Source organism: Stenella coeruleoalba (genome assembly GCF_951394435.1).
Source record: "Stenella coeruleoalba genome assembly, chromosome: 6".
NCBI lineage: Eukaryota > Metazoa > Chordata > Mammalia > Artiodactyla > Delphinidae > Stenella > Stenella coeruleoalba.
This window is the reverse complement of record NC_137151.1, coordinates 52,649,836-52,677,482: the sequence shown is the minus strand read 5'-3', so window position 1 is coordinate 52,677,482 and position 27,647 is coordinate 52,649,836. Positions and strand designations below refer to the sequence as shown.

General features: G+C 36.3%; 1 long non-coding RNA gene across 2 annotated transcripts in view; it reads right to left on the bottom strand.

The window, feature by feature from the left end:
* LOC307188319 overlaps positions 1-26,290 on the bottom strand; it is a 149,760-nt gene extending 123,470 nt beyond the window's left edge. For both annotated transcript variants that reach the window (XR_013828893.1, XR_013828894.1), the window contains exon 1: positions 26,129-26,290. This is a non-coding gene — a long non-coding RNA (uncharacterized lncRNA). The remainder of the gene's footprint in view (positions 1-26,128) is intronic.
* Positions 26,291-27,647: the final 1,357 nt, after the last annotated feature.

Below are 27,647 nucleotides of genomic sequence, written 5' to 3'. Positions count from 1 at the left end.
ATTTTTTCTCTATATTTTGCTTTAAAGTTTTATATTTATCTCATACTATATAATAAAGTAACAACAAAAATCAAAGAAGAAATCCATTTTACTGTCATCCTACCAATCTATTTAGTCAATTCCTTATTTTTTCCATCTTTCCTCCCATGAGTTGTGTTAGTTTTTATGAGAAAATATGTCTCCCATACATTTAAACTTAATAAAACTAGAAGGACCAAATCAAGAAATTTAATTTTAAAATCAAAATTTTAAATTAAAATTAAATCCATTTTATTTCTACATTTTTTTTTAGTTGACTCAGTGAATATTATAATAGATTAGATAATCGACCATCTTCTTAATAAAAGTGGTAACCCTGGAACAGGTTAACATGCAAGTTCTTGAAGGTTTTTAGACAACTGTCTTTCATAGTTTAGGTAAACCCTTTGTTGAAATCAGGGAACTGGATCAGATAATAACTAGTTAGAAATCATGTGATGCCTACTACAAGCAGAGAATACTTTTGATGCGATATAAAAATTAGGGGTTAAAAGCTTTGACTCCAGTTGTATTCATATCTTGTCCACTCTTCTAATCTTCTAAATGTAAAATTCTAGGTACGAAAAAAGTGTAAAACTTTTATAAATGCAAACCTGGATATTTTAAAACAGCTACCACATGCTAAAATGATAACAATTAGCAGTTGTCACATTCAAAGTGTTGGAGAAATATTAAGAAGTTAGTGTATCCCTTTAGTGCACTTTGATGAAACGCATATCAAATAATATCAATAGGATTTTTCACTCCTTCAAACTACAAAGAAAATTTGTCGCCAGACAATTTTCACAGCTCTAATTACAGCACTCCTTTTGCAACTCTATAATTAAGAGTGAACTACAATTTTCCTTCCTACTCTCAGCTGCAAAAAATATATAAAATAAAATTAAAATTTTAAGTAAAAAAAAAACTTGTTCTGAATTTAACAGGGTATTTATTTCTTCAGTTTTCAGCCTATTTGCCACCAAAATTTTGCTGAAATCAAATTTAAATCATTCATATATGGTTCTAATTAGCAGCAAACGTCAGTCTTTAAAAAATGTAGGTTTACCCCAAAATGTCAACTTCTGGTAATGTCTATGGTATTTTCCAGATTTCTATGTAATTATTTTCCACAGTTTATCTGCATGAATCAATGTGCCTACAAATAAAATACTTGATCTCTTTTCATTCACTTTTTCAAAGGTTTGTGAATGTTCTCCTATTTTACAGTGTTATGTATTTATAATTCAGATTAATTGCAATTATTTAAAAATTCTATGATGCTTCAGACATTTCTCCAGCTAATATCTTGATTCATTTTGCAAGTGGCTCCTAGAACTATGGCTCCAGGTATTCTGGAGCACAATCTCTGATGCACATTTTTCCCCACATACTGAATAAATTTGCAAATTTTGATATATTTCCAATAAGCGGTACTCATTTATCATGCTTTGCAAAATGTTTAACCATGCAGTGTGATCCACTGGTACTGTGTATGTATGTATCTATACGTACATGTGTGTATGTATATGTGTGTGTGTATGTGTGTGTGTGTGTGTGTGTGCGTGTGTATATATTTACATACTTCACTGTCCAGGCTGACATTCATTTAAGACATCAGAGGGAAGTACCTGTAGCCTCATTTGTAGTCCTGGGAAGTGACAGTTTTGTATCACTTCCTCCAGGGATGAAAAACTGGAGGACTTTGCAGCCCATTGTTTAAAGATACAATTGTGAGAATCACAACTAGCTGACAATCATCAACAGGAAGACACTGGAACTCACCAAAAAAGATACCCCACATCCAAAGACAGAGGAGAAGCCACAATAAGACAGTAGAAGGGGCACAATCACAGTAAAATCAAATCCCATAACTGCTGGGTGGGTGACTCACAGACTGGAGAACACTTATACCACAGAAGTCCACCCACTGCAGTGAAGGTTCTGAGCCCCACGTCAGGCTTCCCAACCTGGGGGTCCGGCAATGGGAGGAGGAATTCCTAGAGAATCAGACTTTGAAGACTACTGGAATTTGATTGCAGGACTTCAACAGAAATGGGGGAAACAGAGACTACACTCTTCGAGGGCACACACAAAGTTGTGTGTGCATTGGGACCCAGGGGAAGGAGCAGTGACCCCAGAGGAGACTGAACCAGACCTACCTGCTAGTGTTGGAGGGTCTCCTGCAGAGGTGGTGGGTGGCTGTGGCTCACCATGGGGACAAGGACATTGGCAGCAGAAGTTCTGGGAAGTACTCCTTGGCTTGAGCCCTCACAGAGTCCGCCATTAGCCCCACAAAAGACCCCAGGTAGGCTCCAGTGTTGGGTTGCCTCAGGCCAAACAACCAACGGGGAGGGAACCCAGCCCCACCCATCAGAAGTCAAGTGGATTAAAGTTTTACTGAGCTCTGCCCACCAGAGCAACAGTCAGCTCTACCCACCACCAGTCCCTCCCATCAGGAAACTTGCACAAGCCTCTTAGATAGCCTCATCCACCAGAAGGCAGAGAGCAGAAGCAAGAAGAACTACAATCCTGCAGGCTGTGGAACAAAACCCCACATTCACAGAAAGATAGACAAGATGAAAAGGCAGAGGGCTATGTACCAGATGAAGGAACAAGATAAAATCCCAGTAAAACAACTAAATGAAGTGGAGATAGACAACATTCCAGTAAAAGAATTCAGAATAATGATAGTGAAGATGATCCAGGACCTCGGAAAAAGAATGGAGACAAAGATCGAGAAGATGCAAGAAATGTTTAACAAAGACCTAGAAGAATTAAAGAACAAACAAAAATCCATGAACAATACAATAACTGAAATGAAAACTACATGAGAAGGAATCAATAGCAGAATAACTGAGGCAGAAGAATGGATAAGTGACCTGGAAGACAGAATGGTAGAATTCACTGTTGCAGAACAGAATAAAAAAAAAAGAATGAAAAAAAATGAAAACAGCCTAAGAGACCTCTGGGACAACATTAAACACAACAACATTCACATTATAGGGGTCTCAGAAGGAGAAGACAGACAGAAATGACCTGAGAAAATATTTGAAGAGATTATAGTCGAAAATTTCCCTCTCATGGGAAAGGAAATAGCCACCCAAGTCCAGGAAGAGCAGAGAGTCCCATACAGGATAAACCCAAGGATAAACACACCGAGGCAATAGTAATCAAATAGGCAAAAATTAAAGACAAAGAAAAATTATTGAAAGCAGCAAGGGAAAAAAGACAAATAATATACAAGGGAACTCCCATAAGGTTAATAGCTGATTTCTCAGCAGAAATTCTACAAGCCAGAAGGGAGTGGCATGATATACTTAAAGTGATGAAAGGGAAGAACCAACAACCAAGATTACTCTACCTGGCAAGGATCTCATTCAGATTCGATGGAGAAATCAAAAGCTTTACAGAAAAGCAAAAGCGAACAGAATTCAGCACCACCAAACCATCTCTACAAAAAATGCTAAAGGAACTTCTCTAAGTGGGAAACACAAGAGAAGAAAAGGACCTACAAAAACAAAACAATTAAGAAAATGGTCATAGCAACATACATATCGATAATTACCTTAAACGTGAATGGATTAAATGCTCCAACCAAAAGATACATGCTTGCTGAATGGATACAAAAACAAGACCCATCTATATGATGTCTACAAGAGACCTACTTCAGATCTAGGGACACATACAGACTGAAAATGAGGGGATGGAAAAAGTTATTCCATGCAAATGGAAATCAAAAGAAAGCTGGAGTAGCAATACTCATATCAGATAAAATAGACTTTAAAATAAAGAATATTACAAGAGACAAGGAAGGACATTACATAATGATCAATGGATCAATCCAAGAAGAAGATATAACAATTATAAGTATATATGCACCCAACATAGGAGCACCTCAATACATAAGGCAACTGCTAACAGCTATAAAAGAGGAAATCGACAGTAACACAATAATAGTGGGGGACTTTAACACCTCACTTACACCAATGGACAGATCATCCAAAATGAAAATAAATAAGGAGAAAGAAGTTTTAAATGACACAATAGACCAGATAGATTTAATTGATATTTATAGGACATTCCATCAAAAAACAACAGATTACACTTTCTTCTCAAGTGCGCATGGAACATTCTCCAGCATACATCATAACTTGCGTCACAAATCAAGCCTCAGTATATTTAAGAAAATTAAAATCATATCAAGCATCTTTTTTGACCACAATGCTAGGAGATTAGAAATCAATTACAAGGGAAAAAAAACCGTAAAATACACAAACACATGGAGGCTAAGCAATACCTTACTAAATAATGAAGAGATCACTGAAGAAATCAAAAAGGAAATCAAAAAACACCTGGAGACAAATGACAATGAAAATGCAATGATCCAAAACCTATGGGATGCAACAAAAGCAGTTTTAAGAGGGAAGTTTATAGCTCTACAAGCCTACCTCAAGAAACAAGAAAAATCTCCAACAATCTAACTTTACACCTAAAGAAACTAGAGAAAGAAGAACAAACAAAACCCAAAGTTAGCAGAAGGAAAGAAATCATAAAGATCAGAGCAGAAATAAATGAAAGACAAACAAAGAAAACAATAGCCAAGATCAATAAAACTAAAAGCTGGTTCTTTGAGAAGATAAACAATATTGATAAACCATTAGCCAGACTCATCAAGAAAAAGAGGGAGAAGACTCAAATCAATAAAATTAGAAATGAAAAAGGAGAAGTTACAACAGACACCACAGAAATACAAAGCATCCTAAGAGACTACTACAAGCAACTCTATGCGAACAAAATGGACAACCTGAAAGAAACCGACAAATTCTTAGAAAGGTATAACCTTCCAAGACTGAATCAGGAAGAAACAGAAAATATGAACAGACCAATCACAAGTAATGAAATTGAAACTATGATTAAAAATCTTCCAACAAACAAAAGTCCAGGACCAGATGGCTTCACAGGTGAACTCTACCAAACATTTAGAGAAGAGCTAACACTCATCCTTCTCAAACTCTTCCAAAAAATTGTGGAGGAAGGGACACTCCCAAACTCATTCTATGAGGCCACCATCACCCTGATACCAAAACCAGACAAAGATACAACAAAAAAAGAAACTTACAGACCAATATCACTGATGAATATAGATGCAAAAATCCTGCATCTATTAAGATGATCATATGGTTTTTATTCTTCAATTATATGGTGTATCACATTGATTGATTTGCGTATATACAAAATACTAGAAAACAGAATCCAACAACACATTAAAAGGATCATAAAACATGATCAAGTGGGATTTATCCCAGGGATGCAAAGGTTCTTCAATATACGCAAATCAATCAATGTGATACACCAAATAATTGAAGAATAAAAACCATATGATCATCTTAATAGATGCAGAAAAAGCTTTTGACAAAATTCAACACCCATTTATGATAAAAACTCTGCAGAAAATGGGCACAGAGGGAAGCTACCTCAACATAATAAAAGCCATATACAACAAAACCACAGCAAACATCATTCTCAATGGTGAAAAACTGAAAGCATTTCCTCTAAGATCAGGAACAAGACAAGGATGTCCACTCTCACCAATATTATTCAACATAGTTTTGCAAGTCCTAGCCATGGCAATCAGAGAAAAAAAAGAAATAAAAGGAATACAAATTGTAAAAGAAGAAGTAAAACTGTCACTGTTTGCAGATGACATGATATTATACATAGAGAATCCTAAAGATGCCACCAGAAAACTACTAGAGCTAATCAGTGAATTTGGTAAAGTTGCAGGATACAAAATTACGGCACAGAAATCTCTTTCATTCCTATACACTAATGATGAATAATCTGAAAGAGAAATTAAGGAAACACTCCCATTTACCACTGCAACAAATTGAATAAAATACCTAGGAATAAACCTACCTACGTAGACAAAACACCTGTATGCAGAAAACTATAAGACACTGATGACAGAAATTAAAGATGATACCAACAGATGGAGAGATATACCATGTTCTTGGATTGGAAGAATCAATATTGTGAAAATGACTATACTACCCAAAGCAATCTACAGATTCAATGCAATCCCTGTCAAATTACCAATGGCATTTTTTACAGAACTAGAACAAAAAATTTCACTATTTGTATGGAAACACAAAAGACCCCGAATAGCCAAAGCAATCTTGACAACAAAAAACGGAGCTGGAGGAATCAGGCTCCCTGACTTCAGACTATACTACATAGCTACAGTAATCAAGACAGTATGGTACTGGCACAAAAACAGAAAGACAGATCAATGGAACAGGATAGAAAGCCCAGAGATAAACCCACGCACCGATGGTCAACTAATCTATGACAAAGGAGGCAAGGATATACAATGGAGAAAAGACAGTCTCTTCAATAAGTGGTGTTGGGAAAACTGAACAGCTACATGTAAAAGAATGAAATTAGAACACTCCTTAACACCGTACACAAAAATAAACTCAAAATGGATTAGAGACCCAAATGTAAGACCGGACACTATAAAACCCTTAGAGGAAAACATAGGAAGAACACTCTTTGACAAAAATCACAGCAAGACCTTTTTTGATCCACCTCCTGGAGTAATGGAAATAAAAACAAAAGTAAACAAATGGGTCCTAATGAAACTTCAAAGCTTTTGCACAGCAAAGGAAACCATAAACAAGACGAAAAGACAACCCTCAGAATGGGAGAAAATATTTGCAAACAAATCAATGGCCAAGGACTAATCTCCAAAATATATAAACAGCTCATGCAGCTCAATATTAAAAAAAAAAACAACCCAATCCAAAAATGGGCAGAAGACCTAAATAGACATTTCTCCAAAGAAGACATACAGATGGCCAAGAAGCACATGAAAAGCTGCTCAACATCACTAATTATTAGAGAAATGCAAATCAAAACTACAATGAGGTATCACCTCTCACCAGTTAGAATGGGCATCATCAGAAAATCTACAAACAACAAATGCTGGAGAGGATGTGGAGAAAAGGGAATCTTCTTGCACCATTGGTGGGAATGTAAATTGATACAGCCACTATGGAGAACAGTCTGGAGGTTCCTTAAAAAACTAAAAATAGAATTACCATATGATCCAGCAATCCCACTACTGGGCAAATACCCTGAGAAAACCATAATTCAAAAAGACACGTGCGGGCTTCCCTGGTGGCACAGTGGTTGAGAGTCTGCCTGCTGATGCAGGGAACACGGGTTCGTGCCCCAGTCTGGAAAGATCCCACATGCCACGGAGCGGCTAGGCCCGTGAGCCATGGCGGCTGAGCCTGCGCGTCTGGAGCCTGCACTCCGCAATGGGAGAGGCCACAACAGTGAGAGGCCCGCGTACCACACACACACACACACACACACACACACACACACACAAAAGACACGTGCACCCTAATGTTCATTGCTGCACTATTTACAATAGCCAGGTCATGGAAGCAACCTAAATGCCCATCGACAGATGAAGAGATAAAGAAGATGTGGTACATATATACAATGGAATATTACTCAGCCATAAAAAGGAATGAAATTGGGTCATTTGTTGAGACGTGGATGGATCTAGAGACTGTCATACAGAGTGAAGTAAGTCAGAAAGAGAAAAACAAATATCGTATATTAATGCATATATGTGGAACCTAGAAAAATGGTACAGATGAACCAGTTTGCAGGGCAGAAATTGAGACACAGATGTAGAGAACAAACGTATGGACACCAAGGGGGAAAATCCATGGGAGGAGTGGGGATGTTGGTGTGATGAATTGGGAGATTGGGACTGACATGTATACATGGATTTGTATAAAATTGATGACTAATAAGGACCTGCTGTATAAAAAAATTAATTAAATAAAATTTAAAAATTAAAGAAAAAAGAAGCTTTTGCTTACACACACGTTATTTTTTTCCTTAGAATTTGAATCTCTAAAACATTATGGTGATGATTATTATATAACAACCCCAAATAGTTAAAAGCCTTCCTAAAGTGGCTTATCATAATTCTTTCACATATTCTAGTGAGGGAATTTATTTTAAAAATATCTTAATAATAAAATCAAGCATGCAGTTGTTATAAATGAGATCAAGATAGGTTGATAAGTTGCAACAAATATATTTATTCTGTGTAATGCATTTGCATTTATAGATATGAACTAAAATAGCCATTCCCTTATTAGAACTTAAGAATGAAATACGAAATGAGGTTTATTTTCTTAACTTTCAGAATTTATTTTCTTACTATAACTATGTGAGCATGATTGCAACATTATCCCAAATGAATTGTTCAATACTTTCACTGATGTAGTAGCTATGTGCTTTAAATATTTTGCAAAAATTCTTGTTAACAACTCTCTTATTTTTGCTCCTTTTACTTATTTTCAGCCAATAAAGCCAGGTGAAACACTAATAATAATAAAAAGAACAATAGTTCGATGTTAACTTCCTGAATTTGATGGTTGTATTACAGCTATCTGTGAGAATGTTCTTGACCGTGGGATTTATATACTAAGATGTTCTGTGGTGATGAAGCGTCAGGTTGGCAACTTATCCTTGAATGGTTCTGCAAAAAAAAGTTTATTTTACTGTCCTTGGATCCTTTTGGTAAGTTCGAGGATGTTTTCAAATAAAATTACTAATAAAAAAAATATAATTGTGAGCCCACAAGGATCATCTGCATGCTAAAACAGAGAACCTCTTTTTAACACTGAATAATATTCCTTTGCCTGGATATATCACAGTCTATTTATCCATTCACCTATTGAAGGACATCTTGGTTGCTTTCCAGTCTTGGAGATTATGGATAAAGCTGCTACAAACATCCATATGTAGGTTTATGGGTGGACATAAGTTTCCAACTCATCCCAAAAAATATCAAAGAGCCAGTTTGCTGAATCCTATGGTAAGAGTATGTTTAATTTTGACTGCTAAACTAGCTTCCAAAGTGGTTGAATCATTTTGCATTCCCACTAACAATGAATGAGAGTTTCTATTGTTCCACATCCTTACAAGCTTTTGCTATTTTCAGCATTGCACAATTTGGTCATTCTGATAAGTGTGTAATAGTATCTCTTTGTTGTTTTAATTTACAATTCCCTGATGACATATGATGTGAAGCATCTTTTCATATGCTTATTTGCTATCTGTATATCTTCTTCGGCGAGGTATCCATTTACGTCTTTAGCCCATTGTTCAACCAGGTTGTTTGTTTTCTTATTGCTGAGTTTTAAGAGTTCTTTGTACATTTTGGATAACCATCCTTTATCAGATACCTTTTGTAAATATTTTTGTCCAGTCTATGGCTTGTCTTCTCATTTTCTTGACACTGTGTTTCGTAGAGCAGGAGTTTTTAATTTTAATAAAGCTCCGCTTACCAATTATTTTTTTCATGGATCAAGTCTTTGATGTTGTATCTAAAAAGGCATCACCATACCCAAGATCATCTAGGGTTTCTCCTATGTTATCTTCTAAGAGTTTGATAGTTTTGATTTTTGCATTTAGGTCTATGATCCTTTTTGAGATAATTTTTTTGCAGGTGAATATCCAGTTGTTCCAGCATATTAACATATTTTTAATGGGTTTTTTTGTCATAGTTTCAACTAAGATCTGTTCATTTAATTAGCAATACTTTAGGTAAGCTAATATGTATTGTCATTTTTAGTAGGAGAATAATTTGATACAGACTATATGAACTAAAACATATTTATGGCATATATATATACATAAATACATATATATTATCTATTATATATATACATGTATATACATTGGTATACACACAGATTCACTGCTTAGAAATATTTAAATATACTTGTGTGTCTACCACGTCCATACTGAAAGATTTTTGCATGTTTTAAAACTTCGCTTATTTCTCCACGCAGTCCTTTTTCTTCTTAAAATACCTCACACAAAGCTCTAAACACAGTGTAGCTCAATTAAGGTAAATGATTAGCAGCTAATCACATGCTTCTGAATATCTGGGTGACACATTCACTCTCAGCGTTGTTCAAATGGGAAGTATCTTACTGAATATTTTACCTACAAACAATTCATATGTCACTCAGAATATCTTTAACCTAATCTCAGATTCTTTTCTTTCACAATTAGTAATAGAAACTAAGTCAAAAGGAGGATGGCAAGTTTTCTACCTATCAATCATTTCCCAATCATAGTGTGCTTATTAAATGAGATTATAAACCTGAAAGTATTTTGAAAAGTGCTAAACAAATGTTAATTATCATTTTCAGAAATTTCTGCTAAATTTCAGCTCTGCTACCTAATTAGATGCATGACTTTGAAACATCCCTAAAATGATTGCCTAGATCTGGAAACTGTTTCTCAAACTTTTCCTATGTCCGGATCCTTCTTGTTCTTCAAGTTTCACCTTTATGATCACCTCAGGGAGGGCTTCCATGACTCTCCAAAATAAATTTGTTCCCTCGTATTATTCTCTCCTATGGAAACTTATTCTTTTCTTTACATGCCTTATTGTACTTTGATAGTATATAATTTTTTTAGTTTTCTTATGGGACTATAATGTCCATGAGTCTTTTTTTTCACTACTGTATCCACAACACTAATCACAAGGCCTGGCTCAGAACATTTGCCATTAAACATTGCTATGACGACCAAATGAGATTGTTTATGTTAGAATGATTCTCAAACTTACAGAAACAGACAAATTTAGGGTGCAATGATTACCTTGAGGAATTAGGTTCAAGACGTTAGTTATCTCCACCCTACTCTCCACTGACCACCCTCGTTATGAGGTACAAAGTGCACCTAGGACCCGAACCAATAAATGAATGTGTTTTATAATTCTGCTCTTTGGCTTAATATTCCAATGTGCAATCACAGGAGAATACCAGGATCATGTTAGGAATACCTTTCCTAACATGAGAGGTAGGGAGATGAAAGAGAAGTGAGACCTGGATTCAAAGCAAGACTACTGGCCACCATTGCTTATCCCCCCTTGAGCTCTCATAACTCAGAGAGGGGAAAAAAATACCTAGAGTACAAACACCAGTTAATCTGAGCTTTTATGCACAAATGAAATTCATTCTGGTTTCTTATAATCTCTTCTACTTTGGAAATGGCTTATTATACTCCTATTCAGATACGAATACCATACATGTTTCCATTCTGATCTTGTCTGGATCATCTTCTTTGGTGGCTGCTTCGGATACTTTTGTGTATTTCATACTAGTACAAAGATATAAAAATTGAAAATTTTCAATATCTCTCTATAATTGCTCAAGTCTTGGCTTTATTACTGAGTCTCCATCAAAGATATATACACATAGTATGGTTTTTCCTGTTAGCTATCATACAGTTTGATATCAGTGCTGCAAGTTGAGGAATCTCAACTCTCCTTTATTTCTGCAAATTAACTGCTACTGCTATCTGCTAGCACCAGAAATGGATTTTTCTCTATTTTACATTATGTAGCAGAAAAAGGGAAATTACATAAACTACTGTGGGTTTTGGAGGTCAGGGGACTATTTACCAGATCAGGACTACAACATTAATCAAGGCTGCACCGTTTTAGGGTAACTTCCTCTGTTATAATCACAGGCACCATTCACTATCCCTAGCTGAACATACAGGAAATTGTGTTTAAATTTTTATTCCTATTTATATGTTGGCAGATGTAGATCTTTTAGTCAAAATTAAATGCATAATTTAAGGCAAGGAAACATAATTGAATCCAAGAAAAGGAGATATCACTTGTGGTTTGTAGGAACAGGCAATGCTTGTTAGAAATGGTGGATGGTGATATTTAATCTGGAATGTCAAGACTTATGAGATCACAACAAGTGTACATCAAGATGAGGAATATTCTAAACATATGAAATAAATGTCTCGTGCTTTCCTTTGGGGAAATACAATATCCAATTTAAAATATAAAGAAGAGCAAGAATAAAGAAGGACATAATGGTACTTTGAGTAGTGACATTTAAAATAAAAAAAAAACAATGGATCCCTGCTACGTTTTGAGCAAGAGATTGGAACAATTAAAGCTTTAGCAAAACTGATCACACAGCTATGAATTAAAGTGAGAAGCAACCAGAAACAGAGAATTGAAATTTTTCGATAGTCAAGAAGTTAAGTAATAGGGCCAGATTAGAATGGCTAAACCAGGAATTGTGGTTGTCCAAAAAGTCTAAGTCAGAAGAACTCCAAAAAGATTTTTCACTAGGAACGTGAAGCTCAAGTTCAAATAAAAGTAAAGATCAAATTTCATAATTTTGATGAAATTTTTATGTTCCCACAAAATGAAGCATTTAAATTTCCCATCAGTTGACAAATGACAGTAATTCAACAATTTTTATTAATGGAGACACAATGCCAAAGTATACTATTGTGTTCTGAGGAAAATATAATTGAATGCACAAAAGAATGATACACAAATTAATTGAGACAAGATGATAGAAATGGAAAAAGCTGTAGACTGAGAATCTGGAGATATTTTTTCACAAATCAGTATAAGCTTTCATGGACTTTGATTCCTTATCTATATCATAATAAGTGTGGATATGCTATCCCACATAGCTTGTTTCAGCTTTCTTAAATTCTGTAATCCATGACTCAAGAATTGTGGATTTCAAACTAAGTACTCTCTAAGATTGTTCCCAGCTATAATTAATTATATTTTCTATACATCTAGATTTTTACATGTTTTGAAATTTTAAAAATCTCCAGTTTTCTTAATTATAGTTAAATTTACTGATAGTTGGATGAAGTTTCATTGGTAGTACACACATATGGGAAAAATGCTTTGAGTTGATTTTTTCTACTATTAAGTTCAATCATGCGCCCCTCCCTTAACTTTATTACATTACAGTTGACATGCAATGAACTGTGCATATTTAAACTATACAGTTTGATATGTATTTACAAATCTACACATCTGTAAAATAATTATCACAATCAAGATAATGAAATATCCACCACCTTAAAGTTTCCTTGGGTCCCTTTCAATGGCTTCCTCCTGTCTACCCCCCACTCTATCCCTAGGCAACCATTAAATGCCTTTCTGTCACTAGAGATGTATTTCTATTTCTAGAAATTATATAAATAAAAGCAGAAAGGATATGCTTAATTTTGGTCTGACTTCTCCACTCAGGATAATTATTTTGAGATTCATCTATGTTGTACAATGTATCAAAAGTCAGTTCCTTTTTGTTGCTGAGTAGTATTTCACTGTGTGCATATACCACAGATTGGTATCTATTCAACTTTTTAAGGACTTTTGAGTTGTTTCCAGTTTGGGGATACTGTAAAGTTTCTGTGAATATGTGCGTACAAGTATTGGTAGTGACATATACTTGTAGTTGCATTGTTCTCAACAAGTAATCTGTCAATCTTATTTTTGTTCCTCTATATGTAACATATTTACATATGACTGCTTTTAACGTGTTCTCTTTATTAATTACTGAGTATGTGCAATTTTAATATAATGTACCTTAATTTAGTTTCTATCATATTTCTTGTGCTTGGCATTCATTGAGAGTTTTGGATCTGTGGGTTTATAGTTGGCATCAAATTTGGGAAAATTTTGGTTACTACTTTTTCATATATTTTGTTTCCTGACCCTTCTCTCTCTCTTCTCCTTCCTTTGTATTCCTCTGAGGGCTTCAAATGCACCTATGTTAGGCAGCTTAAAGTTATCCCAAAGGTCACTGGCACTATTCATTTTGTTTGTTTTTATTCTCTGTCTCTCATTCTCTCCCAGTTTGGATCATTTCTATTGCTATATCATCAATTCCACTAACCTTTCCTACACCATGTAATCTACTATTAATGCAGACTATTTTCCACCTCACAGTGTATAGTTTTCAATTCTAAAAGTTGAATTTGGGTTGTTTTCTTTTTAATATCTTTTCTATAGATCCTTAAGTTTTGGAAGAAATGGATAGCCGTTATAATGTTGTTTTAATGCCATTGTCTGCTAATTCTAACATCTTTGTCAGTTATGGGTCAGTTTTCATCCACATTATGATTAGCATTTTCCTGTTTCCTTTTATTTTTGGTAATTTTTGAGTGGATGTCAGAAACTGTTAAGCTTACCTTGTTGGGTTTTGAATATTTTTGTATTTCTATAAATCTTCTTGATCTTTTTGAGACAAAATTAAGTTTTTTGGAATAAGTTTAAACCTTTTGTGTTTTGCTTTTAAGGTCTATTGGTCAGAATCAGAGCAGTGCTGTCTTTAAACCATGCTGCCTTTACTTACTCTCCCCAGGTATCCTTGTCACCGTGAAAAAATGGGGTGTATCACCTAAGAAAAGCATGCCTAGCAGCCAAACATTTATATGTAGAAAGTCAAAATCAGTTCATTGGAATGCACTTACCATGATAATGTCCATTATCATGTGGAAATATGTGAAAAACATATTTCCAAATAGAATTAGTGCAGAATATGAATTTGAGCTTATAAAGATAGATTCAAATGTTGCCTTAAGTTGTTAAACTTTCCACTATGTCTTAAACGTGACTCAATTTTTTTTTTCAATTTGCAAGCATTTCTTTATTCTCTGAACTTCAAACTGGTTTATTTTCATGCACATTTACCACAGATTTTTTTTTTAAACATCTTTATTGGAGGATAATTGCTTTACAATGCTGTGTTAGTTTCTGCTTTATAACAAAGTGAATCAGCTATACATATACATATATCCCCATATCTCCTCCCTCTTGCGTCTGCCTCCCACCCTCCCTATCCCACCTCTCTAGGCGGTCACAAAGCACCGAGCTGATCTCCCTGTGCTATGCGGCTGCTTCACACTAGCTATTTTACATTTGGTAGTGTATATGTGTCCATTCCACTCTCTCACTTCATCCCAGCTTAACATTCCCACTCCCAGTGTCCTCAAGTTCATTCTTTATGTCTGTGTTTTTATTCCTGTCCTGCCCCTAGGTTCTTCAGGTTTTTCTTCTTTTTCTTCTTTTTTAGGTTACATATATATGTGTTAGAATATGGTATTTGTTTTTCTCTTTCTGACTTACTTCACTCTGTGTGACAGTCACTAGGTGCATCCACCTCACTACAAATAACTCAATTTCGTTTCTTTTTATGGCTGAGTAATATTCCATTGTATATATGTGCCACATCTTCTTTATCCATTCATCTGTCAGTGGACACTTAGGTTGCTTCCATGTCCTGGCTATTGTAAATAGAGCTGTAATAAACATTGTGGTACATGACTCTTTTGGAACTATGGTTTTCTCAGGGTATATGTCCAGTAGTGGGATTGCAGGGTCATATGGTAATTCTATTTTTAGTTTTTTAAGGAATCTCCATACTGTTCTCCATAGTGGCTGTATCAATTTACATTCCCACCAACAGTGCAAGAGGGTTCCCTTTTCTCCACACCCTCTCCAGCATTTATTGTTTGTAGATTTTTTGATGATGGCCATTCTGACTGGTGTGAGGTGATGCCTCATTGTAGTTTTGATTTGCATTTCTCTAATGATTAGTGATGTTGAGCATCCTTTTATGTGTTTGTTAGCAATCTGTATATCTTCTTTGGAGAAATGTCTATTTAGGTCTTCTGCTCATTTTTAAACATGACTCAATTTGAAAACCACTTTCTTTTCTACATTAGATTGAGTCAAATTTGCTTTTGTTAAGGTGAAGATCATTGCATCTACTGTGGGCTTGGAAATAATGTTAAATTCCAAATACCAAACTGACTTCTTCAACACATTTATAAATGTTTTACAAATCACATAAGCAATCTCAAACATTTTTGTTTGGTTGAGTCCTTACTGTGCACTTATGATTTTTGTGACACAAAGAGAACTTTGGATGACAGATATTACTATCGGATTTTAGTTCAGTGTTATAATTTGTAAAGCCCATTCATGCTTTTCTGTATTTGATTCTACAACATTAGGAAACGCCATAATTTTCTTAGAGAGGTTGCAGACATCTGCATTCCATGGTCTTTTCATGATACTAGATTGTCCTTCTTGTATTTAGAGATAATGTTACTGGCTACTAACAAGGCTTCAAAGAATCTTGTGTCCAGAAGTTCCCTTTATATCACTCAGAACTCGCTAGTGCTTTTCTAATAACAATGCAACAGTGACTAAGTAGATTGTTTTGCTTGGGGTATTTGCCTCTATGTTTCTTGGAAAAAGTTTCTCTTATCCATTTCTTTTTTGAAAACTAATGTCCATTCAAATTGTTATACTATAAAAAGATTACCTGTGTACTTTGAAACTGATTTTTTAAAGTTTAAACATTTACTTGATGAGGGGGGAAAAAGAAAATGCATATTGTTTAGGAGAATTGAGTTTACAAATGTTTCATATAGTTTTCTGAGTGTTGGAATTTTTATGAATAATTAGTTGCCCCTGTTGTCATTTGTGATGTTTTTGTGTGATCGTTATTAGATAATACTTCTTTCTATATTATTTATATATTTTTTCAAGGAAATTAACTTTCCATACTTACGTAAACAATAATAGCATAGTAATTTATATTAATGTTATTGAATTAACATTTGTTCTTTTTAAATTGAAATTCTTATAAGGATGTCTGATAAATTTGGAAGCCCGTATAAAATATACATATAGTGTTTGACTTGATTATGTTTTCATCTATAACTTATTTTCTTATACTGTTATTATAAAAACTTGAGTTTTAAAATGTATATAATTTTAATTATTTATTTAAGGTAACAGAAGCCATTGTGTTCTTTACAAGGGGTAAGCAAATTAGTTCTTAGAGACTATAATAGAAGAAAAGCCTATATTAAAATTAGTAAAATGAATATTTCAGGAGTGATTCAAGGGAAAAAAAATCACATTCTGAAATTAAAGCCAGATCCCAAAATCCAAGAAGAGCAAAACGAAACAAAACAATCTTCAGCACATAAAACTGAACCACTTGTTATTCTTGTTACTGCTGTTTTTAGGATATTAGATCCCCATCTCATACCTTACAAAACAACCACCTTAACAGATAGAATGTTGATCAATTTTTTTTAAGTAAACTATACAATAGGGAACTTTCAGTTAAAGGTTTCTGTGTCGTGATTATGTTGCAGGAGATGTTACGTTTTATGAAATGTCCGGAGCATCCAAAATCCAAATCCAAAAGTTAAGCTGTGTCCACCATCAGCCCTCACTGCGCAAAGGCAGTGACCCTCTAGTGGAGAAGCCTATTCAGTTTCTGCTGCTTAATCCATAGCCATCTTTATTTGTTGGGGTTTCTCCCTCCCCCATTTCCTGAGGTTTCTCATGATCATTTATTATACGGAGAGTGAGGGTGGGTGGAAGATGGCCATTCCCACTGAGCCATTTTACAAATGAGGTATCTCCTTGATTAAGCCTGCAAAATGTTCTGCTAATGAAAGAGGAATCTCTCAGGAAAGAGATTAGGTTTTGCTTAATTCTCAGGAGTCATTTCTTTGGAATTTTGAATGAGAATTTGGGGTTGACAATCATAGCGGAAAAATAACTTGGCCTAGGAAGGTTCTAAAATTCCTCTATCTTGACAAATTACGTTAGGGCTCCTGGGCATGCATTTTAAAGATGAAAATAACCACTCAAACTATCCTAACTTCAACTTCAAAGAGGGCCAAGTGAGGACAGTTTGTGTTTGGACTGAACTGGTCCCGTTCCTCCTACTCACCATGTGCATTGTCTTCCCTGCATACCTGATTTTTTGAGGAAAAAAAATCGTTCTAAGGAGGAATGGCTAGAGAAGAATAAAACTTTGTCACTGATAGTTAATGTACTCTGAATAAATATCTATTTCTGTATTTTTAAAATATCCACATGACGTGGGTTTGTAATGAAAAATCTTTAGGAACTAAAAAGTGAATAAAAGTATCCATCTGTTTAATGATTGCTTGTATTATTTTTGGTTAAGTAATATATATATATACTTATCCATATTCATGCTCCTCTGATGATGTCTTCAGAAAAAATTTAGACTCTTCTGTGTCTAGAAACTTAATCAATCAGTAAAGCTAAATTGATATATTTCTTAAAAGTAGGTATGAAAGAATATATATGTATTAATTTTGTTTATTTATGGAGGTTTTAATTACTTCCTCCTTTAAAAATTTACCAATTAAAATATTTCTATTTCATTTTTTTATTTGTTTTCTAGTTCTTAGTTTAAAAATATAATAATAATTTTGCATTTCCACGTACAGCTTTCAGCATATCTGAGATCTTTTTACTGAACCAGGGAAAAAGACAATTCTATGGTTTGTAGGTGGGTATATGGAGCATTGGGAAGGCCCTTTATGAGTCTTCAAAGGGGTTATTATTCAGAACTTACCCTTGTTAGTTATTATTCTTATGAGTTGCATGTTGCCCCATAGGGATGAGCATTAAAGAACTTTTTTTTTTCTTCTTCTTTTTTAATGAAGGAAACCTGGAATACATGGCAGGGGGGTGGGGGTGGGGAAGAAACAGACCTAGAATGGAAAAGAATTCCAAGTGAAAGAATGTGGTAGAACATATAGAGAAGAAAGGAGAACATGTTTAGCCATTAGACTAACTGCAAAAAAAAAAAAAAGAAAAGAAAAGAAGAAAGAAAAAAGTTCAAAACAAAACTACAGTAGAGAGAACTAATCTGACAGTAGATAATCTCCTGGAATATCCTCATATGTCACTGGTAAAGAGCAGGGAGGCAGGAAACCAGTTTGGATATCCAAATCACTTTTAGCGTACTTTCTTTTGTTTCTACGTGTAAAAGCAGAGAGTCAAAGAGAGCATCTGTCTTTCAATGCTGCCAGTTAGTAAGAGCATGGTGATGGTAGGCAGACCCAAGGAAGATGATGGAAGTGGTCTTCCCATCACTCACTTTGTTTGCTGGCACCTTTCAGTTTCACTCTTACCAACATTTCCTTCCTGTGGCTGAAGGAAAAGCTAATCTCCCCCCAAAAAGAGAATGAACATTTTAAGTCTCATCAAAAATATAAACCCTAATGTGAAGGAGTTTACCCACTGCCTTCTTGAAAGAAATCTTTGGCAGACTGAGGATGGAGAAAATAAGAAAGGAGTATAATGCAGAGTGTCTGGAGGGGTTGGAGTGGGAGGGCAGCCAGTGTGACTGGGGAGAAAGGCAGAGAAAATGCAAATTTGAATGCCAAAGATAAACTTGGCTTATATCTAATTCTGCCTAAAGTGAAATAAACAACCTCATTCCTAGCACATGAAACATCTGATCACCTTGAGTTGAGAAATTGCCTAAAAAAGGCACATGGTCCATGCATTAACAGAATGTTAGAAAAACATTTCTATCATCCTACATTTGTTTTTTCTCTTTACCCTAGAAAACTGTGGGATCCTCAATTCAACCATCTCTAGGCTCTGTTTTACAAAAATGCATATTACATGGCATGCTTCCAGGGTCACAATTTCCTTACAGAAATTCTCTGATCTTGATTGTCTGTAGAGATTTGGCGATTACAATACTATTGTAAATTCATTCAATTTACTCATCTACTCAGAGAGACATAATGCACTGGCATTAATTCATTCCCATCCCAGAAGGAAGGAAGAACTACGGAAAATAACATCTAAACCAGCTGGACCCAATGACTAGGCTATCTACTGTTTCAGTGGTTTTGTCAATTTCTGATTGAGTCTTTGAGTATTGCAGTTTAAAATCTAGTTAGTACTTTGTCGCCTATGGTGTAATAGATTTTGGAAGCCTACAATAGAGGGTCTCTAGAATGAATTGCTATCACGTTCACTGTCCCACAGACCTTCTCTAATTCTGTCAAATCACCTGCTGGATTCCAATTTTCTATTATTCATTTTTTCTCACTACTTCTTCAGTGAGATATCTGACTTCAGTCCAAATGTTTTGCAATTCCAACAAAAAGAGCTTGAACCTACGATAAATCATGGGAGGTTAGCAGAGGAAGAAAGGACATGCAGCCTTGAACTGAGACTACTTTAGAAGTACACTCAGCAATACCATAGAATAATACAGGAGAATAAAAGGAGTAGATTGTTCCTAGAACTAAGAAGTTTTTAGTTCTAGGATACTTTATGAATTCTTACGAGTGCAGGCCTCCGTTTCCTCATGCCATAAGCCTTAGACAACAAGTAGAATATAAACTATAGCAACCACCCCACATCTTGAACTTGCCTCTATTCCTATACACTAGGTTTTTGGTTTGGGGAATGAACATCCATCCAGTTGTCCAGTCTTCAAATTATAGGAATTATCTTTAATTTCTTGGCTTCTTTCAATTTCCATGTCCATTCAGACATCGTTTTGTCAATTCCCATTCCCACATATCTCTATAATCCAGCTCTTTTCCATTTTTACTTCCACTTCCTTAGTTTGTGCCCACCTCATCCATTACTTTGATTATTATAATAGCTTTCTACCTGGACTCCCCTCCAAGTCTCATTCTATGCCTACAGAACCTTCAGGCAGAGTGTTTTTTCAAGGAAAGAAGTTAATTGTAATAATCTCCTATTTTAGATGAGCCACAAAGCAACAATTTCAAATATAGCAAGAAAACCTAGTCTTTTCAGGATCTGGCTTGTACCTATTTCCTATAAACATCCTTACATATCCCCATGTATGCCTTAACATCCCACATTTTGCTAAATGAGTCATGTTCTCTTTTGCTGGCTCTTCTGCCTGGAATATTTTTCATCCTCTTGTCAATTTAGCAAACATATACTCATCCTTCCAGCTTCATCCAGGTATCACTTCTTCAGTCAAGCCCCACTGGAACCCTTCTCCTCAATCAGGGAAAAATAACCCCACCTCTTGGCCTTCCAAGAATTACAGACATAATTCTACTAAATAGTTCTTATGTATTTCAGTAGTCACTCCGCCTCCCCAATCTTATCCATGGTTTTAATTTTCTCAGTTTCAGTTACCCACAGTCAACCTAGGTCTGAAAATATTAAATAGAAAATGCCAGAAAAACCAACTTATAAGTTTTAAGTTGCTTGCTGTTCTGAGAAGTGTGATGAAATCCTGCACCCTCCTACTCCAGCCCACTTGGGATCCCCACCCATCGTCTGCTCCTGACATCCAACCACTGCCGTCATCATGGCTCAATGATTCAAGATCACCCGAAGCAAATGATCCTCCTTATGACATATTGTCAGAAGGTCACAACAGCTTAACACTATATCACAATGCCTATGTCACTCATCTCACTTCATCCCATCACATAGGAATTTTATTGTTCTACATTATCACAAGAAGAAATGTGAGTACAGTACAATAAGACGTTTTGAAAGAGAGAGACAGAGACCACATTCACATAACTTATATTACAGTATATTGTTATAAGTGTTCTATTTTATTATTAGTCATTGTTATTAATCTCTTAGTATGCCTACTTTCTGAATTAAACTTCATCATAGATATGTACGTATAGGAAAAAAACATAGTATATATAGGGTTTGGTACTATAAGTGGTTTCAGGCATCTACTGGGGGTCTTAGAAAGTATCCCATGTGGACCAGGGAGGACTACTGTACTAAAATTATTCACATGTGACTTTCTCTCCACCAGACTCGAGCTATATGAATTTAGGAACTACATCTTACTCTTCTTGGGTTTTGACACAGTCTTCCTTGATATTAAGAATGCCATAACTACACTTGTTAAGAGTAATATCTGAATTCTGTACAAACTTAAGGTATTTTTGCAGATACAGTCAGCCTTCTTATTCATGGGTTCCATGTTGCCAGATTCAACCAACCACTGATCAAATATATTTGAAAAATAAGATTCCAGAAAGTTCCAAAAAGCGTAACTTGAATTCGCCACGTGATGACAACTATTTACATAGCATTTATATTGTATTCAGTATTATAAATCATCTAGAGATGATTTAAAATATATGGAAGAATGTGCATAGGTTATATACAATTACTATGCTATTTTATATAAGGGATTTAAGCATCTGTGGATTTTGGTATCTGCAGGGGTCCTGGAACAAATCCCCTACAGATACCAAGTGACAACTGTGCTATGGCTTTTAAAGCTAGTTTCTCTTAATCATGTATGTTGTTTCAAATATTTTTTGGATCTCTCTTATGAATCCCTATATTTTGATTTCTTATTTTTATAAGCTTCTTAAGAATGACAGTCCTTTAAGGTGCACTGTTTTGTTCACACAAATCCCACCATAGCATCAGATTTTTGTTGACTCTCGGAAGATCCTTGCTGAGGTATCTGAATGGGACGGTGTTAATAATCAACACTTCCAACCACCCTAAATTAGAACTGGCTCATGAGAGAGAAAGTGAACTTTAAAAAGATGTTTGCCATTGAATCATCTGGTAAGGAGCCATTTCTGGAAAATAATCTGTGCTAATGAGAAAAAGAAGTGAAGAAAAAGTGGGATGTGGGCTTTGATATTTTCAGCTTTTTGTTTTGCTTTCAACAAGGTGTCTCTAATCCTTGTTGTGAATATTGTATATGCTGTCTGGGTCTCATACCCTGAGAAGTGCAAACAAAATCATGCCAAGCCATGGCATGTGACATATGTGGGAAGAATAACCTAAATCATTAACTTAAAGGAAATTACCTCTGGAGACAGGTCTGCTGAAAACAAAAGATACATTAATTTGTTTTACTACTTTGGACATGCAAAGCTCCAAAAAGAACATTGCAGACTGAATAAACAAGCAAAAATAAGGTAAGCCATGAACACATAATTTCAATTATTAGCCATCTGTGTGTTCAGGCCGTAGAAAGAAAGGGTTAGAGAACACCAACTCCTGTCTCTCAAAAAAAAAAAAAAAAAATCAGAAACATTAGCCTGCACCAACAAATAATAGGGAATTTTTTAAGCCAAAAATGCCATGAATTTCAGCAGACTGAGTGTAAGAAAACTTGTCATTTATAGCTTTAGCTTCAAAATTTTTCACCCTAATCAAAGTAAGAAAACCCAAGCCTTTCTGTCTCTCCCCACTCATCTTTCCCTTTACATTTTACAAATAAATAAATAAATTAGTAGTTATTAAACCTGCTTTAATATTTAACTTTGTACAATTTTTGCTTCACTGTACTTATTCCCTATAAATAAATAAATAAAACACATTAGAATCCATTCTTCTCTCCTTACATGAACTATCTAAATAAAAGTAAGTATCCCTTTTACCCCTTTGTCATTTCATTTTGTGCCACAAACTGTGCTATAAATCATATAATCCCAGAACACACTGAAGCATAGCTAATACTTTTGTATTCAGAAACAGCCTCATCTTTTAAAGTAAAAATAAAAGGAAATAGTCTCAGATGTGTCTTTTAGAATGCCAATACTTTTCCATACTTGTTATAGACCTCTAAGGTAGTTTGGTGAACTTCTTTTAGTGTTATGTAGCACAAATACAAGACAGTTTAGGTAATGTTTTTTCCTGATGAGGTGATCTGTTAAGATATAACCATTTCAATTTATAGATCTGGGATGTTGATGGATAACTAAGCTGCACAATAAGTCACTAAAATCAGGTTGTTCTTAGCTGTCCTCATCTGCCTTTATGAACAAAAGCACAGGTTGATGGTATATTGTTGTGCAGCAGATACTGTGGTTTTGTCATCTACACCCCATCTCTGTGAGAATAAAGGACCTTCATGAACAAAAAAACAAAATTGTAATTCAGTTATTAGGCCCATAACCTTTATCTCTGTACCCTCCAAACAACATTTCTGTGCCCTTAACTTCCTGGACAATCTTAACCTCATCTTTTTATTAAACTTGAAGATGACGGAGATTTCCTTTTGTTAGTCATTCCTAATACCATCACACCAGCACATATCAATACATGCACAGAGATAACTGGTACCTTGTGCTTACAGAGTAACTGACATGGAGGTCTTGTAAGATATATATTACGTATTGTTCCCAATTTACATTTGTTCAGATGAGAAAACTACCGCTCTAAAAGTTATGTAACTTGACAGACATCACCAGGTATAGAAGTGGTAATCACAAGATTTGGAAAAAAACTCTTCTTTTTCTTTTAGACCTGCACAGTCTGATATGATAGCCACCAGCCACATGTGACTATGGAACACTTGATATACTGCTAGTTTGAATTGAAATGTGATATGAGTGCCAAATACGTATCAGATTTTGAAAACTTGAGATGAAATAGAAGATGTAAATTATCTCATTAATAATTTGTATATTGCATGTTGAAATTAAACTTTTTGTATATTGGTTAAAATAAAATATAGTATTAAAATTTATATCACCTGTTTATTTTTCCTTTTTTATGATGTGGCTACCAGAAAAATTTGAAATTCCATATGTGGCTCACATTTTGCCTCATGTTATATTAGCATTGGGCAACGTTGTATTAGATAGACCATATAGACAATTTCTCAGTTGATTACTGCCTTTTTAAGAGAAGTTAAACACATTTTTAAAAAGCAGATTGTGATTCCAGACTCAAACTTACAAATATACTCCTTTTTCCATACAATAAAGCTGATCACACTTAAAAGAAATTCACTTTTCCCAAGAATATGCTTCCCTGTTTCAAGCCGCAGAGACATCACATTCTGTGCTCTGTGTGGATTTCTTTTTTCTCTGAAAGGACTGTACTGTGCTATACTATCAAGTATCATCTGCATGCCTGGACGACTTCTCCAGATAATCGAAGGTGTCTGGAAATACATTCTCATCTTGCGGGAACAGCACAATAGTTTAGTGGCTGTTCTCACACTTTAGTATACATAACAATGATGAGAGAATCTTGTTAAAATGATAAATTCCCAGGTTCCTACTCCCATTGAGTTTGATCCAGGTAGTTTAGGCGGTAGGCGATTCTATCCATCAGGTGATTCTGATGGATAGAGCCTGTGGACTACCCTTTGGGAAGCCCTTCTGTAGAGAAAGGGCCATGTGTGCATTTGAAAGCAAGAATATAAATGTCTCAACAAATGGTGTTGATGTTGGTCAGCAAAATCCACGTCTTATTTTTCTGTATTTTTTGTAAGACTACCTACACATTTATATAGCCTCAACAAAAATCAGTCATGTTAGGAAATAGAAACTAAGCAGAGTTGGAATGATTTTGTATACATAGGTTTCGAAGCCCTGAATTTGTTGTAAAGGACAAGTCTTTTATAATTTCTTAAATTCCAATTTCATCATCTGTAAAATGAAATCAAATTACTTGCATCACTATAAAGTGTGTAAAATATGTTATAAATTATTGATATTTAAACTTTATACACCAATGATAATTTAATTGGATGAGCATCTGGTAAGAACCAGTATATAACTTTCACTGTAGCTTGAAGAAAAAATGCAATCTAAGTTAAACATCCATCAGCATTCCGATATTTATTCTCTGACTATATTCAGACTATACATAAGGATACCTTTCAAAAAATGAAATGGGTGCTTCCCTGGTGGCACAGTGGCTAAGAATCTGCCTGCCAATACAGGGGACACGGGTTCGAGCCCTGGTCCAGGAAGATCCCACATGCCGCGGTGCAACTAAGCCCATGTGCCACAACTACTGAGCCTGCACTCTAGAGACCACGAGGCGCAACAACTGAAGCCAACGCACCTAGAGCCCATGCTCCACAACAAGAGAAGCCACTGCAATGAGAAGCCCATGCACAGCAACGAAGACCCAACGCAGCCATAAATTAATTAATTAATTAATTAATTTTACAAAATAAAAAGGGAAATCTCTTTTTAAAAAAAATGAAATGGGAGGGCTTCCAGGAAGATGGCAGAAGAGTAAGACGCGGAGATCACCTTCCTCCCCACAGATACACCAGAAATACATCTACACGTGGAAAAACTCCTACAGAACACATACTGAACGCTGGCATAAGATCTCAGACCTCCCAAAAGGCAAGAAACCCCCCACGTACCTGGGTAGGGCAAAAGAAAAAAGAATAAACAGAGACAAAAGGATAGGGATGGGACCTGCACCAGTGGGAGGGAGCTGTGAAGGAGGAAAGGTATCCACACACTAGGAAGCCCCTTCACGGGCGGAGACTGCGAGTGGAGGAGGGGGAAAGCTTCGGAGCCTCGGAGCCTCGGAGGAGAGCAGAGAAACAGGGGTGCGGAGGGCAAAGCGGAGAGATTCCCGCACAGAGGATCAGGGCCGACCGGCACTCACCTCACAAGTCCGAGAGGCTTGTCTGCTCACCCGCCGCGGCGGGCAGGGCTGCGAGCTGAGGCTCGGGCTTCGGTCGGAGCGCCGGGAGAGGACGGGGGTTGGCTGCGTGAACACAGCCTGCAGGGAGTTAGTGCGCCACGGCTAGTCGGGAGGGAGTCCAGGGAAAAGTCTGGACCTGCCGAAGAGGCAAGAGACTTTTTTTTCCCTCTTTGTTTCCTGGTGCGTGAGGAGAAGGGATTAAGAGCACTTAAAGGAGCTCCAGAGACGGTCGCGAGCCGCGGCTAAAAGCGCGGACCCCAGAGACAAGCATGAGACGCTAAGGCTGCTGCTGCCGCCACCAAGAAGCCTGTGTGCGGGCACAGGTCACCGTCCACACCCCGCTTCCGGGGAGCCTGTGCAGCCAGCCTCTGCCAGGGTCCCGGGATCCAGGAACAACTCCCCCGGGAGAACGCACGGCGCGCCTCAGGCTGCTGCAACGTCACGCCTGCGTCTGCCGCCGCAGGCCCGCCCCGCACGCCGTGCCCCTCCCTCCTCCCGGCCTGAGTGCGCCAGAGCCCCCGAATCAGCGGCTCCTTTAACCCCGTCCTGTCTGAGCGAAGAACAGACGCCCTCTGGCGACCTACACGCAGAGGTGGGGCCAGATCCAAAGCTGAGCCCCAGGAGCTGCGAGAACAAAGAAGAGAAAGAGAAATCTCTCCCAGCAGCCTCAGAAGCAGCGGATTAAAGCTCCACAAACAACTTAATGTACCCTGCATCTGTGGAATACATGAATAGACAATGAATCATCCCGAATTAAGGAGGTGGGCTTTGAGAGCAAGATTTATGATTTTTTCCCCTTTTCCTCTTTTTGTGAGTGTGTATGTGTATGCTTCTGTGTGAGATTTTGTCTGTATACCTTTGCTTCCACCATTTGTCCTAGGGTTCTATCCGTCCGTTTTTTTGTTTGTTTGTTTTAAATTTTTTTTCTTTCTCTTAATAATTTTTTTATTTTAATAACTTTATTTTCTTACTTTATTTTATTTTATCTTCTTTCTTTTTTTTCCTTCCCTCCTTCCTTCCTTCCTTCCTTCCTGCCTCCCTCCTTTCTTTCTTTCTTTCTTTCTTTCTTTCTTTCTTTCTTTCTTTCTTTCTACTTCTACTAATTATTTCTTTCTACTTTTTCCTCCCTTTTATTCTGAGCCGTGTGGATGAAAGGCTCTTGGTGCTGCAGCCAGGAGTGAGTGCTGTGCCTCTGAGGTGGGAGAGCCAACTTCAGGACACTGGTCCACAAGAGACCTCCCAGTTCCACATAATATCAAATGGCGAAAATCTCCCAGAGATCTCCATCTCAACACCAGCACCCAGCTTCACTCAACGAACAGCAAGCTACAATACTGGACATCCTATGGCAAACAACTAGCAAGACAGGAACACAACCCCACCCATTAGCAGAGAGGCTGCCTAAAATCATAAGTCCACAGACACCCAAAAACTCACCACCAGATGTGGACCTGCCCACCAGAAAGACAAGATCCAGCCT